This window comes from Bos javanicus, chromosome X, assembly GCF_032452875.1.
Source record: "Bos javanicus breed banteng chromosome X, ARS-OSU_banteng_1.0, whole genome shotgun sequence".
NCBI lineage: Eukaryota > Metazoa > Chordata > Mammalia > Artiodactyla > Bovidae > Bos > Bos javanicus.
Genome location: NC_083897.1, coordinates 123,743,260 through 123,759,567, shown reverse-complemented (window position 1 = coordinate 123,759,567; position 16,308 = coordinate 123,743,260).

Sequence of the window (16,308 nt, the reverse complement as noted above, 5' to 3'; positions counted from 1 at the left end):
AATATCACAGTAATCCAAGTCTAGGCCCCAACCAGTAACGCTGAAGAAGCTGAACGGTTCTATGAAGACCTACAAGACCTTTCAGAACGAACACCCAAAAAAGATGTCCTTTTCATTATAGGGGACTGGAATGCAAAAGTAGGAAGTCAAGAAACACCTGGAGTAACAGGAAAATTTGGCCTTGGAATACGGAATGAAGCAGGGAAAAGGCTAACAGAGATTTGCCAAGAGAACGCACTGGTCATAGCAAACACCCTTTTCCAACAACATAAGAGAAGACTCTACACATGGACATCACCAGATGGTCAACACCAAAATCAGATTGTTTATATTCTTTGCAGGCAAAGATGGAGAAGCTCTATACAGTCAGCAAAAACAAGATCAGGAGCTGACTGTGGCTCAGATCATGAACTCCTTATTGCCAAATTCAGACTTAAATTGAAGAAAGTGGGGAAAACCACTAGACCATTCATGTATGACCTAAATCAAATCCCTTATGATTATACAGTGTAAGTGAGAAATAGATTTAAGGGACTAGATCTGGTAACAGAGTGCCTGATGAACTATGGACAGAGGTTCGTGACATTGTACAGGAAACAAGGATCAAGACCATCCCCGTGGAAAAGAAATGCAAAAAAGCAAAATGGCTGTCTGAGGAGGCCTTACAAATAGCTGTGAAAAGAAGAGAAGTGAAAAGCAAAGGAGCAAAGGAAAGATATAATTATTTGAATGCAGAGTTCCAACGAATAGCAAGAAGAGATAAAGAAAGCCTTCCTCAGCGATCAAACAAAGAAATAGAGGAAAACAAGAGAATGGGAAAGACTAGAGATCTCTTCAAGAAAATTAGAGATACCAAGGGAACATTTCATGCAAAGATGGGCTCAATGAAGGACAGAAATGGTACGGACCTAACAGAAGCAGAAGATATTAAGAAGATGTAGCAAGAATACACAAAAGAACTGTACAAAAAAGGATCTTCACAACCAAGATAATCATGATGGTATGATTATTCACCTAGAGCCAGACATCCTGGAATGTGAAGTCAAGTGGGCCTTAGAAAGCATCACTATGAACACAGCTAGTGGAGGTGATGGCATTCCAGTTAAGCTATTTCAAATCCTGAAAGATGATGCTGTGAAAGTGCTGCACTCAATATGCCAGCAAATTTGGAAAACTCAGCAGTGGCCACAGGACTGGAAAAGGTCAGTTTTCATTCCAGTCCCAAAGAAACGCAATGCCAAAGAATGCTCAAACTATTGCACAATTGCACTCATCTCACACGCTAGTAAAGTAATGCTCAAAATTCTCCAAGCCAGGCTTCAGCAATACATGAGCCCTGAAATTCCAGATGTTCAAGCTGGTTTTAGAAAAGGCAGAGGAACCAGAGACCAAATTGCCAACATCCGCTGGATCATCAAAAAAACAAGAGTGTTCCAGAAAAACATCTATTTCTGCTCTATTGACTATGCCAAAGCCTTTGACTGTGTGGATCACAAGAAACTGTGGAAAATTCTGAAAGAGATGGGAATGCCAGACCACCTGACCTGCCTCTTGAGAAACCTATATGCAGGTCAGGAAGCAACAGTTAGAACTGGACATGGAACAACAGACTGGTTCCAAATAGAAAAAGGAGTACATCAAGGCTGTATATCGTCACCCTGCTTATTTAACTTATATGCAGAGTACATCATGAGAAACGCTGGGCTGGAAGAAGCACAAGCTGGAATCAAGATTGCTGGGAGAAATATCAATAACCTCAGCTATGCAGATGACACCACCCTTATGGCAGAAAGTGAAGAGGAACTAAAGAGCCTCTTGATGAAGGTGAAAGAGGAGAGTTTAAAAGTTGGCTTAAAGCTCAACATTCAGAAAACTAAGATCATGGCATCTGGTCCCATCACTTCATGGGAAATAGATGGGGAAACAGTGGAAACAGTGTCAGACTTTGTTTTGGGGGGATCCAAAATCACTGCAGATGGTGACTGCAGCCATGAAATTAAAAGATGCTTACTCCTTGGAAGGAAAGCTATGACCAACCTAGATAGCATATTCAAAAGCAGAGACATTACTTTGCCAAGAAAGGTCCATCTAGTCAAGGCTATGGTTTTTCCAGTAGTCATGTATGGATGTGAGAGCTGAACTGTGAAGAAAGCTGAGTGCCGAAGAATTGATGCTTTTGAACTGTGGTGTTGGAGAAGACTCTTGAGAGTCCCTTGGACTGCAAGGAGATCCAACCAGTCCATTCTAAAGGAGATCAGTCCTGGGTGTTCTTTGGAAGGAATGATGCTAAAGCTGAAACTCCAGTACTTTGGCCACCTCATGCGAAGAGTTGACTCATTGGAAAAGACTCTGATGCTGGGAGGGATTGGGGGCAGGAGGAGAAGGGGACGACAGAGGATGAGATGACTGGATGGCATCACCGCCGACTCGATGGACTTGAGTTTGAGTGAACTCTGGGAATTGGTGATAGACAAGGAGGCCTGGCGTGCTGCAATTCATGGGGTCACAAAGAGTTGGACATGACTGATCGACTGAACTGAAGAGTTGGATAGGATGAAGACAGATCTTCCAGTTAACATTATCTGGAAACCCATCTTTTCACTCCAAATAAATAGATTTCCAGAAAGAAAACTACTTTCCTATCCCACTGAGAATAAAAGAAGAAATAAAAGAGCTATTGCACTGAATGCAATGCTCAGCCAAAGGAACAGACATGAGCATGACAAAAAGAAAACTAGCAACTCATGAGAGAAAAGAAAAAGAAAGGAAGAATGCAAAATGTGATGTCCTGAGAGTTCAGAACCAGTTTCACCATAAGAAAGCAAGCAATGGGCAGTGAAGTTTGGACAAAACAGAAGAGACTAATTAAAAGAAAAATAAGAAATAAATGGGGTCACAGCCGGGCTTCCCAGGTGGCTCAGTGATAAAGAATCTGCCTGCCAATGCAGTAGACGCAAGAGAGGCAAGTTCAGTCCCTGGACTGGGAACATCCCCTGGCGGAGGAAATGGCAACCCACTCCAGTATTCTTGCTGGGATAATCCCATGGACAGAGGAGCCTGGCAGGCTACAGTCCTCAGGGTTTCAAAGAGTCGGACAACTGAAGCAACTGAGCAGGCACACAACACAGGGTCACAGCCACTCAAATCTTGGGAAAGATTGAGTATTCAGAAAACTCTCCTTTGAATATGTTTGCATATTGTGGATTTCAAGATCATTTTTAACCAGGTTAACATGTTTCATAAAAATGCTTAATAAGTTTTCATTATATGAATTGTAGACAGTATTAAGATTTTCTCAAATAATACCTTCTGTTGCAGAAGTAAGCATCCAGCAAGCTTTTGACTATATAAATCATGAGGGGCACTAATAACCCTCATATTCACTAACTCATAATCAACCAGACACTTAGGATTTCTGATTATGTACCTACATCCTTCCCTACTCAATAATTAGAGGAAGACACTAAGCCAGACTTCCTGGCTGAGACAAACCACCAAAATTGGGGTTCTGATTAAGATTCAGCAACACAATAAAATATCATACAATCTTAAAAATGATAATTACACTGACCAGTTGGGAAATGGTGAAACATTACAGAACATTACATTCCAACAGCAGAATACAAAGTATGACTATATTTGTATATTAAAACCTACAACTATTTAATGACAGGTCATCTGTGTATTAACTAATTTGCAAAAATAGAAGATGAGCCAGGATGGTAGAAGTGTCAATGATTTCATCTTTGTGCAACTTACTTCACAGTTTTTATTATTAAAATAGTGGGAAGAGGTAAAGAGTAATTGGAAAGATTTGAGACTTTAAATAACATGAATATACTAATTTTTAAGGAGCTCAGAGAGTAATAAAGTTACTCTCCATGGGAGAAACCCAGAAAGCACATCTGCTCAGAGCTTTGCCTGACCCCAGATCCTACTTTCTTAGTGGAAGGCCAGGTTCTCATCCGTGTCCAGTACAAACTCAGAAACTGCCATTTATGACACTCTGACAGCTAACACCTGTTTTTAGATTCAGACCATCTAGAAGTGCAAATGAGTATCAGAGTCAAGTGTGGAATCTCCTCTCCTAGTAATAACCGGGGAACAGGCTCGCACTTTTAGTATCTTCAAACATTAATCTATGTATCACTCTTTTTAATGCACTGATTCCTAAGATGTCAATATTCATTCTTGCTATCTCCTGCTTGACCATGTCCAGTGCACCTTGATTCATGAACCTAACATCCCAGGTTCCTATGTGACACTGTTCTTTATGGCATCAGACGTTACTTTTACCACCAGACACATCCACATTCTTTCTGGAGCTATTTCTTTGCTTTTCCCCAGTAGCATATTGGACACCTACCATTCTGGAGGGGGGTGGGGGCTCATCTTCCAGTGTCATATTGTTTTGCCTTTTTATACTATTCATGGTGTTCTCACAGCAAGCATACTGGAGTGGACTGCCATTTCCTCCTTCAGTAGACCACATATTTCAGAACTCTTCACAATGACCCATCCATCTTATGTGGCCCTGCACAGCATGGCTCATAGCTAAATTGGGTTACAAAAGCCCCTTCACCATGACAAGGCTGTGATCCATGAAGGGTATCACTCTAATAACATCTAGATCAGTGATATCCAGCAGAAATATAATGTGAACTCCAAGTCTAATTTTAAACTTTCTAGTATCCACATTTTGAAAAGTAAAAAGGTGAAATTAATTTTAATAATACATTTTATCAAACCAACTATATCCCAAATATTATCATTTAAACATAAAATCAAATATTTAAAATTATCCAGATATTTTACATTCTTATTTTCATACAAAGTCATTTAAATCAGCATTTTACACTCATAGCACATCTGAATTCAGAGTAGACACAAAGCTGTATGTGACTAGTGGCTACATTAGACAGTGTAGTTCTACAACTATAGATAACAAATTTATTAAGTGATTTTTTTTTTAACCAAAGAATCTGCTTCTGGCAAAGTTAGAGCAAATTTTGGGAATTTCTACTTATCCCTGAAATGCAATGACAGTTTAATAACAGCAGTGAAAATGAACCTCCAGACTAGCAAAGACTATTATTATGACTGCATGTTTGCAGTTTCAGTGGCTTTCTTCTTGTGAGTTTTGTTGTGGTGGTGACAGTCACAGTAAAACTACTGATTAATTATATACTATTTCTTCTATCATTTTGTTAAATTGGTTTTATATTCAAGCACCTTAAAATCCTGCCAAAGTGAAACTACATTTTTCACCTATTACTACAGTCAACTTATTTAAAACCAGCTGCATTTAAATGATTTCTGTTTTATTTTCATCACAAATACAGATAATTTCAGGCTATTCCTATTTTAGCATAATTGCTTTTTCACTTTATGCTTTCCTTTCATTATATCTTTTTATAGATTCATTCAGTTAATAAATACTTACTGAGCATCTACTCTGTAACCACTTTTATAGGTACTAGGAATACAGTGAGAACAAAGAAAAGTACACTGTCCTGTATGGTACTGGCACAAAAACAGAAATATAGATCAATGGAATAAGATAGAAATCCCAGAGTTAAACCCATACACCTATGGGCACCTTATCTCTGACAAAGGAGGCAAGAATATACAATGGGGAAAAGATAGTCTCTTCAATAAATGGTACTGGGGAAAAGGGACAACTACATGTAAAAGAATGAAATTAGAACACTTCCTAACACCATACACAAAGATAAACTCAAAATAGATTAAAGACCTAAATTTCTTTAGGTCTTGGAGGAAAACATAGGCAGAATACTATATGATATAAATCACAGTGAGATCCTCTACGACTCATCTACAAGAGTAATGGAAATAAAAAGAAAAATAAACAAGTGGGATGTAATTAAACTTAAAAGATTTTGCACAGCAAAGGAAACTATAAACAAGGTGAAAAGACAACACTCAGAATGGGAGAAAATAATAGCAAATGAAACCACTGACAAAAGATTAATTTCCAAAATATACAAGCAGCTCCTAAAACTGAATACAAGAAAAACAAACAACCCAATCAAAAGGTGGGCAAAAGACCTAAACAGACATTTCTCCAAAGACATACAAATGACTAATAAACACATGAAAAGATGCTCAACATCGCTCATTAGTAGAGAAAGGCAAATCAAAATTACAATGAGATATCACCTCACACCAGTCAGAACAGCCATCATCAAATAATCCATAAACAATAAATGCTGGAGAGGGTGTGGAGAAAAGGGAACACTTGTGCACTGTTGGTGGGAATGTATATTGATATAGCCACTATGGAAGACAGTATAGATATTTCTCAAAAAAAAAAAAAAAAACCTGCAAATAGAACTACCATATGATCCAACAATCCCACTACTAGGCATATACCCTAAGGAAAACAAAATTGAAAAAGGCACATTGCACATGTACCCCAATCTTTACTGCAGCACTCTTTCCAATAGCTAGGACAAGGAAGCAACCTAGATGCCCATCATCAGATGAATGGATAAAGAAACTGTGGTACATACATAAAATGGAATATTACTTAGCCATAAAAATGAATGCATTTGAGTCAGTTCTACTGAGGTAGATTAACCTAGGGCCTATTATACAGAATTAAGTAAGTCAGAAAGAGAAAAACAAGTATATATCAATGCATATATATGGATTAATTTGAAAAGACCCTGATGCTAGGAAAGATTAAAGGCAGGAGGAGAAGGGGATGACAGAGGATGAGATGGCTGGATGGAATCAATGGACATGAGTTTGAGTAAATTCTGGGAGTTGATGATGGACAGGGAGGCCTGGCGTGCTGCAGTCCATGGGGTTGCAAAGAGTCAGACACGACTGAGCGACTGAACTGAACTGACTGATGGAATCTTGAAAGATGGGACTGATGAACCTATTTACAAGGCAACATGGAGATGCATACATAGCAAACAGACTTAAGGACATGCGCAGTAGGGAGAAAGGAGGGGGTGGGACAAAAGGAGAGAGTAACATGGAAGCATATACACTATTATGTGTGAAATGGATAACCAGTGGGAATTTGCTGTATGACTCAGGGAACTCAAACCAGGGCTCTGTTCAATCTCTAAGTCATGTCCAACTCTTTGCAAGCCCATAGACAACAGCACACCAGGCTTCCCTCTCACTATCTCCGGGAGTTTGCTCAAACTCATGTCCATTGAGTTGGTGATGCCATCCAACCATCTCACCCTCTGTAATCCCCTTTTCCTCCTGCCTTCAGTTGTTCCCAGCATCAGGGTCTTTTCCAGTGAGTCAGCTCTTCACATCAGGTGGCAAAAGTATTGGAGCTTCAGCTTCAACATTAGTCTTTCCAATGAACATTCAGGGTTAATTTCCTTTAGGATTGGCCTGTTTGATCTTGCAGTCCAAGAGACTCTCAAAAGTCTTCTCCAGCATCACAGTTCAAAAGCAGTAACCCTTCAGCACTCAGTCTTCTTTATGGTCCAATTTTCACATCCATACATGACTACTGTGCAAAGTGGCTTGAGTAACTTAATGAAGCTATGAGTCAAGCCATGCAGGGTCACCCAAGGCAGACGGGTCATAGTAAAGAGTTTTGACAAAATGTGATCCACTGGAGGAGGGAATGCAAACCACTTCAGTATTCTTGCTGTGAGAACTCCATGAACAGTATGATAAGGTGAAGTGGAACCTTCTAGCCAAGAATAATTAGAAAAGCTGGGGGAATATTGTTATTTTGTCTTTTAAAGGCAGTGGAAATAAGCTACGCAGTGAAAACTTTGGCACAGGGGGAGAGTGGGAAGAGAAGAGTCAAACAAAGAAGGAAACTAGAGCAGTGAACAAAGAAGATGAACGAGAGAATGGGGGAGTAGTAATACTATAAGAGACAATGGCTGAGTATTTTCCAAAGTTAAGAGAGACATCAAGCCACAGACTCTAGTAGCACTATTAATCGTTAGCTGACAAATACAAAGAAAATCACCTGTGATGATTAACTTTGTCAACTTATCTAGACCATGATACCCAGTTTTTGACAAAACATCAGACTAGATATTGCTGTTTTTTTACATGCAGGAAACATTTAAATCAGTAGATTCTGAATAAAGTAGATCTTCATCCACTGTATGGGAGAGCCTCATCCAATCAGTTGAAATCTTAAAAGAGTAAGGTTCCCCAAGGAAGAAGCAATTTTCCCTTCACAATGCCTTTACACTTGAGCTACAACATTAAACTCTTCCCTGGCTTTCCAGCCTACTGGCTGGTCCTGAAGATTTTGAACTTGCCAGCACCCACAATACATGAATCAAATCCTTAAACTCCAGACAGATTTAGATAGGCAGACACATGCATACAAACATCATATTAATATACTGGGATAAGATACATATATCTATAGATACATGATAGAGATATGCATATTTACACAGAGATTGATCTGTATCTACAGATATATTGAGTAGACATAAGATAGATGATATAAATAGATAGCTATAAATATATATCTAGGTACATATATGCATATTATTGGTTCTGTTCATGTGAAGAACCCTAATACAATACCATAGGCACACATAGAAAACTATGATGCATACACACATACATACATACATACATCTTAAAATATTGGTTCTGTTTCTGTGTAGAACCCTAATACAACACCCTAGGCACATCATAGAAAACTTTTTAAAGCTAGAGGGAAAAATAAGGGCATAAACTAGCATTCAGAAATCAAACAACCAACACAGTCTTCAAAAATAATATGTGATAACTCAGTCTACTGGATATCAGCTTACTCTGTAACTACCAAAATTAAGACATCATGGTATTGGCACAAGGACAGAAAAATAGAACAATGGAACAGAACTGAGAGCCCAGAAAAAACTCTCACACATATAAAGACCCTTGATTTATGACAAAGGTAGTACTACAGAGCAAAGAAAAAGGGTAGTATTTTCAATAAATGGTTCCAAGTCAAATTAGTATCTACATGGAAAATATAAGAAACTTGACTCCACTCTCACAAAATATACAAAGATAAACTCAGAAATATAGCAAAATCACTGCAGATGGTGACTGAAGCCACGAAATTAAAAGACGCTTACTCCTTGGAAGGAAAGTTATGACCAACCTATATAGCATATTCAAAAGCAGAGACATTACTTTGCCAAGAAAGGTCCCTCTAGTCAAGGCTATGGTTTTTCCAGTGGTCATGTATGGATGTGAGAGTTGGACTGTGAAGAAAGCTGAGCGCCAAAGAATTGATGCTTTTGAACTGTGGTGTTGGAGAAGACTCTTGAGAGTCCCTTGGACTGCAAGGAGATCCAACCAGTCCATTCTAAAGGAGATCAGCCCTGGGTGTTCTTTGGAAGCTGCTAAGTCACTTCAGTCGTGATCGACTCTATACGACCCCATAGACGGCAGCCCACCAGGCTCCCCCGTCCCTGGGATTCTCCAGGCAAGAACACTGGAGTGGCTTGCCATTTCCTTCTCCAATGTGTGAAAGTGAAAAGTGAAAGTGAAGTCGCTCAGACGTGTCCAACTCTTAGCGACCCCATGGACTGCACCCCACCGTGCAGCTACTCCGTCCGTGGGATTTTCCAGGCAAGAGTACTGGAGTGGGGTGCCATTGCTTCAGGTTACATGTGCTTTAATTTGCTTCCTGGGGGTCCCAGAGGCTGCTCTCCAGGCGGAGGCACTAGGCTGGGCTCTCCTACAGTGGGCCCCCGACGCCAGCCCTGCAGACCCTCGGGAAGGGCCGTGTCCTCCTCCAGGCTGCCAGTGCCATCCATGAGCTCCTCATAGGTGATCTTCTTGGCGAACGGCCGCGGCCCGAGCAGCTCCACCATGTCGGTCCGCTCCAGCACCTCCTTCTCCAGCAGCCGCCTGCCCACCTTGTCCACCTGCTCGCGGCAGCACGTGAGCAGGTCCAGGGTGCGCGCATGCGTGGAGCTGATGAGCCGCCGCACCTCCTCATCTATGAGCTGGGCCGTGGCCTCGCTGAACGGTTTCTCCACCAGCGCCTCGCCTGGCCGCGGGAGATCGAAGGACACCCGGCCCAGCTTCTCGCTCATCCCGAACTGCACAATCTGGGCATAGGCGCTCTGGGTGACCTTCCTCATGTCGTCCTGGGCCCCCGTGGTGACCTGCCCGAAGAACAGCTGCTCAGCCACGCAGCCGCCCAGCATGGCACACATGCGGTCAGAGCTGCTCCCGTGTGTACAGGTACTGCTCCCTGGGCAGGCACTGGGCATGGCCGAGCCCCTTGCCCCAGGGGACGATGGACACATTGAGCAGGGGGTCTGCGTGTTCCAGGAACCAGCCCACCACCGCATGGCCAGCCTCATGGTAGGCCACCATCATCTTCTCGCCAGGCTGCAGGACCTGTGTCTTCTTCTCAAGGCCTCCAATGACCCTCTTGATGGCCTGTTGGAAGTGCTTCTCCCCGACAGAGGGGTTTAGGTGGCAGGCGGCAATCAGGGCAGCTTCATTGCAAACTTTAGAAATATCAGCACCTGTGAAGCCTGGAGTGAGGGCCGCAAGCTTCCTTGCCAGGGCATCCTTGCTGAGGCTCTCGTCCAACTTGAGTGGACGCAGGTGGACCCTGAAGATAGACAACCTGCCTTGGAAGGAATGATGCTAAAGCTGAAACTCCAGTACTTTGGCCACCTCATGTGAAGAGTTGACTCATTGGAAAAGACTCTGATGCTGGGAGGGATTGGGGGCAGGAGGAGAAGGGGACAACAGAGGATGAGATGGCTGAATGGCATCACTGACTCAATGGACGTGAGTTTGAGTGAACTCCAGGAGTTGGTGATGGACAAGGAGGCCTGGCATGCTGCGATTCATGGGGTCACAAAGAGTCGGACACGACTGAGCGACTGAACTGAACTGAACTGAACTGAAATGTGAAATTTAAAAAAACATTAAGTCTTCTAGAAGATAGGATTCTTCATGATCCAGGCATTATGCAATAATATTTTTAAACCAGACATTAAAAATAACCATTAATAAGTGATATTGCATTAAAATTCAGAACAACTGTTCATCAAAGGACACCAGCAAAAGAGTGAAAAGGCAAACCTCAGACTGGGAAAAGATACTTGTAATATATATAACGAACAAAGGGCTTATATCTAGACTATAGAAAGGATTAGTGTGAGTTAATAAGTAAAAGATAGACGTGTTAGTCTGGGTCCTCTCAGAAACAGATGCCAAAATGGAATTAAGTGTGCAAAAGACTTTAAGGGAAGTGCCTGTGAACAAAATTTAATTTAATGCACAAGGCAGTGTTTAACATTTTCAACCCCAGGAAGGGCATGGAAAATTTTCAAACTATTCACTTTTGTATATTTCTGCAGAGAAGTAACAGACATCTAAAGAGAAAAAAATATATATTAAAATGAAACTCTGTAATAGAAGTAGAATGGAATTAGGAGCTCATAGAGAAAAGTGAATGATAGAAAACTCAGTTTTAACTTGAAAAAGGCATAGAAAAAAAAAAGCTAGAAGGGACTGAGTATCTAAAACTGACTAAATTACATTTTCTGCTATAAATCAAGTTTAAGATAGAGACTAATTTCAGTTCCCACCCTACCTTCAAGTTTGTGGCCACTGAAAACTTAGACTCTATATATGTAATTGAACATATTAATAAATAATAATCAAAATTGGAAAAACCAGTGTACTATATGTTTTGCCTTTTAGAATTAAAGGTCTACAGTTTTTACTTTAAAAATTAAAGCTATTATAATTATGATAATATAGTATCAATAAATTATATTTTAAGTATTTTAGGCTCCAAATTTCTATCTAGGCAGGTGCTTGTACACCCTACAGGATCTACTTCATTCTCTGTAGTAATTGATGCTGCACAAAGGGAAAAGGAAACTAGAAGAGAAACACAGCATGAGCCTATTTAGGGCTGAGCAAGATTATGAAATGGAAGTATAACAGAATAAGTAAAGAGGCTGCAAGCACAGAATGAAGGGACTCTTCCTTAAGTGAAAATGTAATCATCTCAAGTACTTACAATGCACTGCACAGCTGTTTATTTATATAAGAACATGTAAACACATACATCCATCTAATTAAAAGCAGATTATACGTCCAGTGTTTTGAAACTGGAATGTATTAAGTACTACTCTAGCTAAGAGTCTCTTGACCACACAAAATATACAATATGACATGATTTGGGAGGCTTGATTTTGCTTTGCTTGTTTTACAGAAACATAAAAGTTATTTGGAAACATCTTAGCATATATGGAATCATACTATATCGTTCATAACATTAATCCAGAAGATTTGAGGGAATATTTGAGAAACAAATAATTTGATATTATAGAAACAAGCAAGGACTTTGGATTCAAAAAGAAATGAGTTCAAATCATAGCTCTCCAACTTAACAGTTGTGTGGCCTTGGACAAGCCACATAACGATCTTTTTTTCCTTCTGTAAAACTGGAGAAGCCAATATCTAACATCATAGAATGTTGGAATAGGACTCTCCATATGTGAGGTGTCAAAATGTAGATGTCAGAACACAGACATGCAACCAGACTCCTTCACCCACCCCACTCCTACAGAGTTACTAAGGGAAAGAGTCCACCATTCCTTTTTGGGTTAGATTTTGTTACATAACAAACCATTTCACAGCTTAGTGTTTAAAACTAACATTTTATTATGCGTCTATGAACTGTCCTGGCAGTTCTTCTGGTCTGGTCCAGCTTGACTGGGTGAGATGATCTAGACTGGCCCCAGTCACATGTCTGGCTGTTGACTCTGGGGTAACAAGAAGATTTTGTCACATAACTGTCATCCCCTAGCAGGCCAGCCTAAGTTTATTCCCACAGTGGTAATCACAAAGTTCTCAAGAGTAGCGAGAGAAGTCAAACTCCACTGTGCAAGCACTTTTTAAACTTCCACTTGTATCCTATTTACTACTGTCCCTTTGGCCAAAGCAAGTCACATGGCCAAGCTACCACAACTCTTTAATCTCTCAGAAAGATAACAGATATAAAAAGGGGTTTGAGAATAAAGCACCTAACTGCTAATCAGAGCTCAAAAAGTCCATGTTAAATAGATGAATAAATAAATGAAAGAAAAACTGAGAGGATGATGGTGCCATTAATCAAAATAGGAGGTTTAGGAAGAGAAACAGATGTGGGATTAATTAATGGGAAAGAGTGAATTTCATTTCAAACACACAGAACCTTGAGGTATTCATGACACAATCACATAAAGATATCCAGTAGACAATTGGATACCCATTTCTGGAAAGCTGTGAAAGGATTTTCTGGAGGTCTGCCCTTTATTATTATCCTTTATTTACAATTATATTTTACATGGCAGTGCACTTGAAATATTAAATTTCTTCAAATCTAAGATATATTTTACACATTCTAACAGTTCAACTGAGATGTGTGTTGCATCCGTGTGCACAGTTCATATGATAGCATTTTTTTCTTTATGAAAAGCTGATGTTAAATCAATGAAGCACCTTCAAACTTATGGCATCTTAAAATAAAGGAACTATGATTAACAATAAACTCTGGATGTGCTGTGTCCAGAAATAGATTTTAACCCATTAGATAAGGTGATCTGGATCCAGACCCAATTAAAAACTTTCTCTTCATCTTTCTGCAAAATCTATTCCACTTGCACTCTTTCCCATCCTGGAAAAAGCCACCACCATCCATACTACAGATAAACTTAGAAATGACAGACAATATTGACTCCTTCTCCTTCCTAATCTACAATATTTAGTCCATTGCCATAGCCCATTAAACCTACCTCCAAAATATGACTCAAACACATCTCTACTAGCACCACCCTAGATCAAGCAACCATCATGCTTCTGGATGATTCTGGTAGCCTCTGAGGGGGTCTCCTTGCTTCCACTCTGGCCTTCCTGCTATCCACTTTCCACAAGACAGTCAAAGGAATTTTTTTTAATTTAAATTTATTTATTTTAATTAGAAGCTAATTACTTTACAATATTGTATTGGTTTTGCCATACATCAACATGAATCTGCCACGGGTGTACACATGTTCCCAATCCTGAACCCCCCTCCCACCTCTCTCCCCATACCATTCGTAAGCTGCTGCTGCTGTTGCTGCTAAGTCGCTTCAGTCGTGTCCAACTCTGTGCGACCCCATAGATGGAAGCCCACCAGGCTCCGTAGTCCCTGGGATTCTCCAGGCAAGAACACTGGAGTGGGTTGCTATTTCCTTCTCCTATATCTTATTATTCCCAACTTAAAATTCTTCAAATCCTCACTCCACTTAGAATAAAATCCAAAATGACATCCATAGCCTTCCATGAATTTCAAGCTTGTGCCAACCTTTTTAACCTTATCTTGCATCACTCTCCACTTGTTCCTTTAAAACTCAACTATTTTCAGTTTTCCCAATTTTTTTAGCTCTTTACCTATTCATAACCTTAATCCATGCTATTCTGTCTGCCTAGCCTACTCTTCTCTCCGCTCTTCCCCTAGTTTATCCCTTTCATGCCCCAGCTTAAGTGTCATGTCTTCAAGGATCCTGTTCCTGACCTTCCCACACAAAGTAAATTATATTTACCTCCATTATTTACTCCAACTCCATTCTATTTGAGGCAATTAGCATCATTTCTAATACTGAAGTGTATATATTCACCTACACATGTGTGTATGTATATATATATGTGTGTGTGCATCTGGTTTGTATATATATGTATACATATGTATATTATATAATGTTTATTTTTTTCTCCCCCACTAGACCATAAAAACTGTTCTTGTCCTGTTCACTACCCAATAATTAATATTCTGTTCAGGGCATAGTAGACACTTAATAAATATTCCTGAAGGAATAAACAAAGAAATAACCAAAGCACCCTCATACAAGGAAGCAAAATTGCTGGTCACACATAAAAACAGTAGCATATGACTGAAGAAACTAGAAAACAGGGTGCTTGGGTGAATAATGGACAACAGCTGCAGATCTTATAAACAGAACAAGAAACAATTTCCAGTTTAAAAGTTACAGCAACAGGCACAATATTGGTAAGAAGCAAAACTTTTTAATTTCTTTAGCAATACAAAGATTACAACATTTAAAACCTAAATGTGGGTCAAATACAGAGCATTTCCCACAAATGCCAAGAGCCTTGATACAAGTAGGTGACTTTCCAAGGCTGACAGCTATGTGGCAACAAGAGCAAAAGATACAGGGGAAGATCACAGTAACCCAAGTGTGGGAAGGGCTACTGGCTGGCCCCCAGCATCCACTCTCCCTGTCTTGTATGCAATACGGTTTTTTCAGTAGTGGCCATGACTGATACACGCAAAGTTCCAGAAGTAGAGGGAATAAAGCTGTGCATCGTGGTGCAAGAAAAGGTTGCAGGGAGGTGCCATGTCTATGGTGCTGCCAGTGCATAATCTAGAACCTTGTGCCTTGAGTGGCCGTTCCACATTACACATTTAAGTGAATGGGGAAGGCCTCTTTTCTGGAAAGAGGGGGATGGGGTGCAGTGAGGAATGGAATCAAGAGACTCAGGCTCTGGCTAGCTTCTTACCATCTGTGGAACCTGAGATAACAGAAGGCTCATTGTGCCTCATGTTCTCCAAGTGAAAATAGTGGCCACGAGGACTTCATGGAAATACCCAGAAACCTGCTCAAGACTCCCAGAGTGATCAAGAGCTGTGTCAGGGCTGTAATCTTGTCAGATAGAGATTCTGCTCAACTGTGGAGTCACATTTCTCTTTCAAGTCCACCCAAAAGGACCCCTGAGTCACTCAAGAGTAATTCTGGTTATACTGTAATTGATTGTGTGATGTAGGCAAGTCATTCATCCTCTCCGGGCCTCACTCTTTTCAAATGCAAAATGAATGAATTAAATTAGATGACCTCTGAGGTTGCCCTGTCTTAACCTATGGCCTTTTCCCCTCGAATATTTTTTTAACAGGTCATATTTTTTAGAGCAGTTTCAGGTTCACAACAAAATTGTGGGGAAGGTCCAAAGATTTCTCCTATATTCCCTGATTGCAGATGTACAGTATTTCCATTATCAACATGCCCCATCAGAGTGTACATTTGCTACAATTGAAGAACCTACACATTATTATCACCCAATGTCCACAGTTTACATTATGGTTTACTCCTAGTGTTCTACATTTTGTAGGTTTATACAAAGGTATACTGACACATATCCACCAATTTTGTGTCATACAAGGTATTTTTACTGCTCTAAAAATCCTCTGTACCCTATCTATTCAGCCTACCCTCCTCATTAACCCCTGGCAACCACTGATCCTTATTCTGTCATAGTTTTACC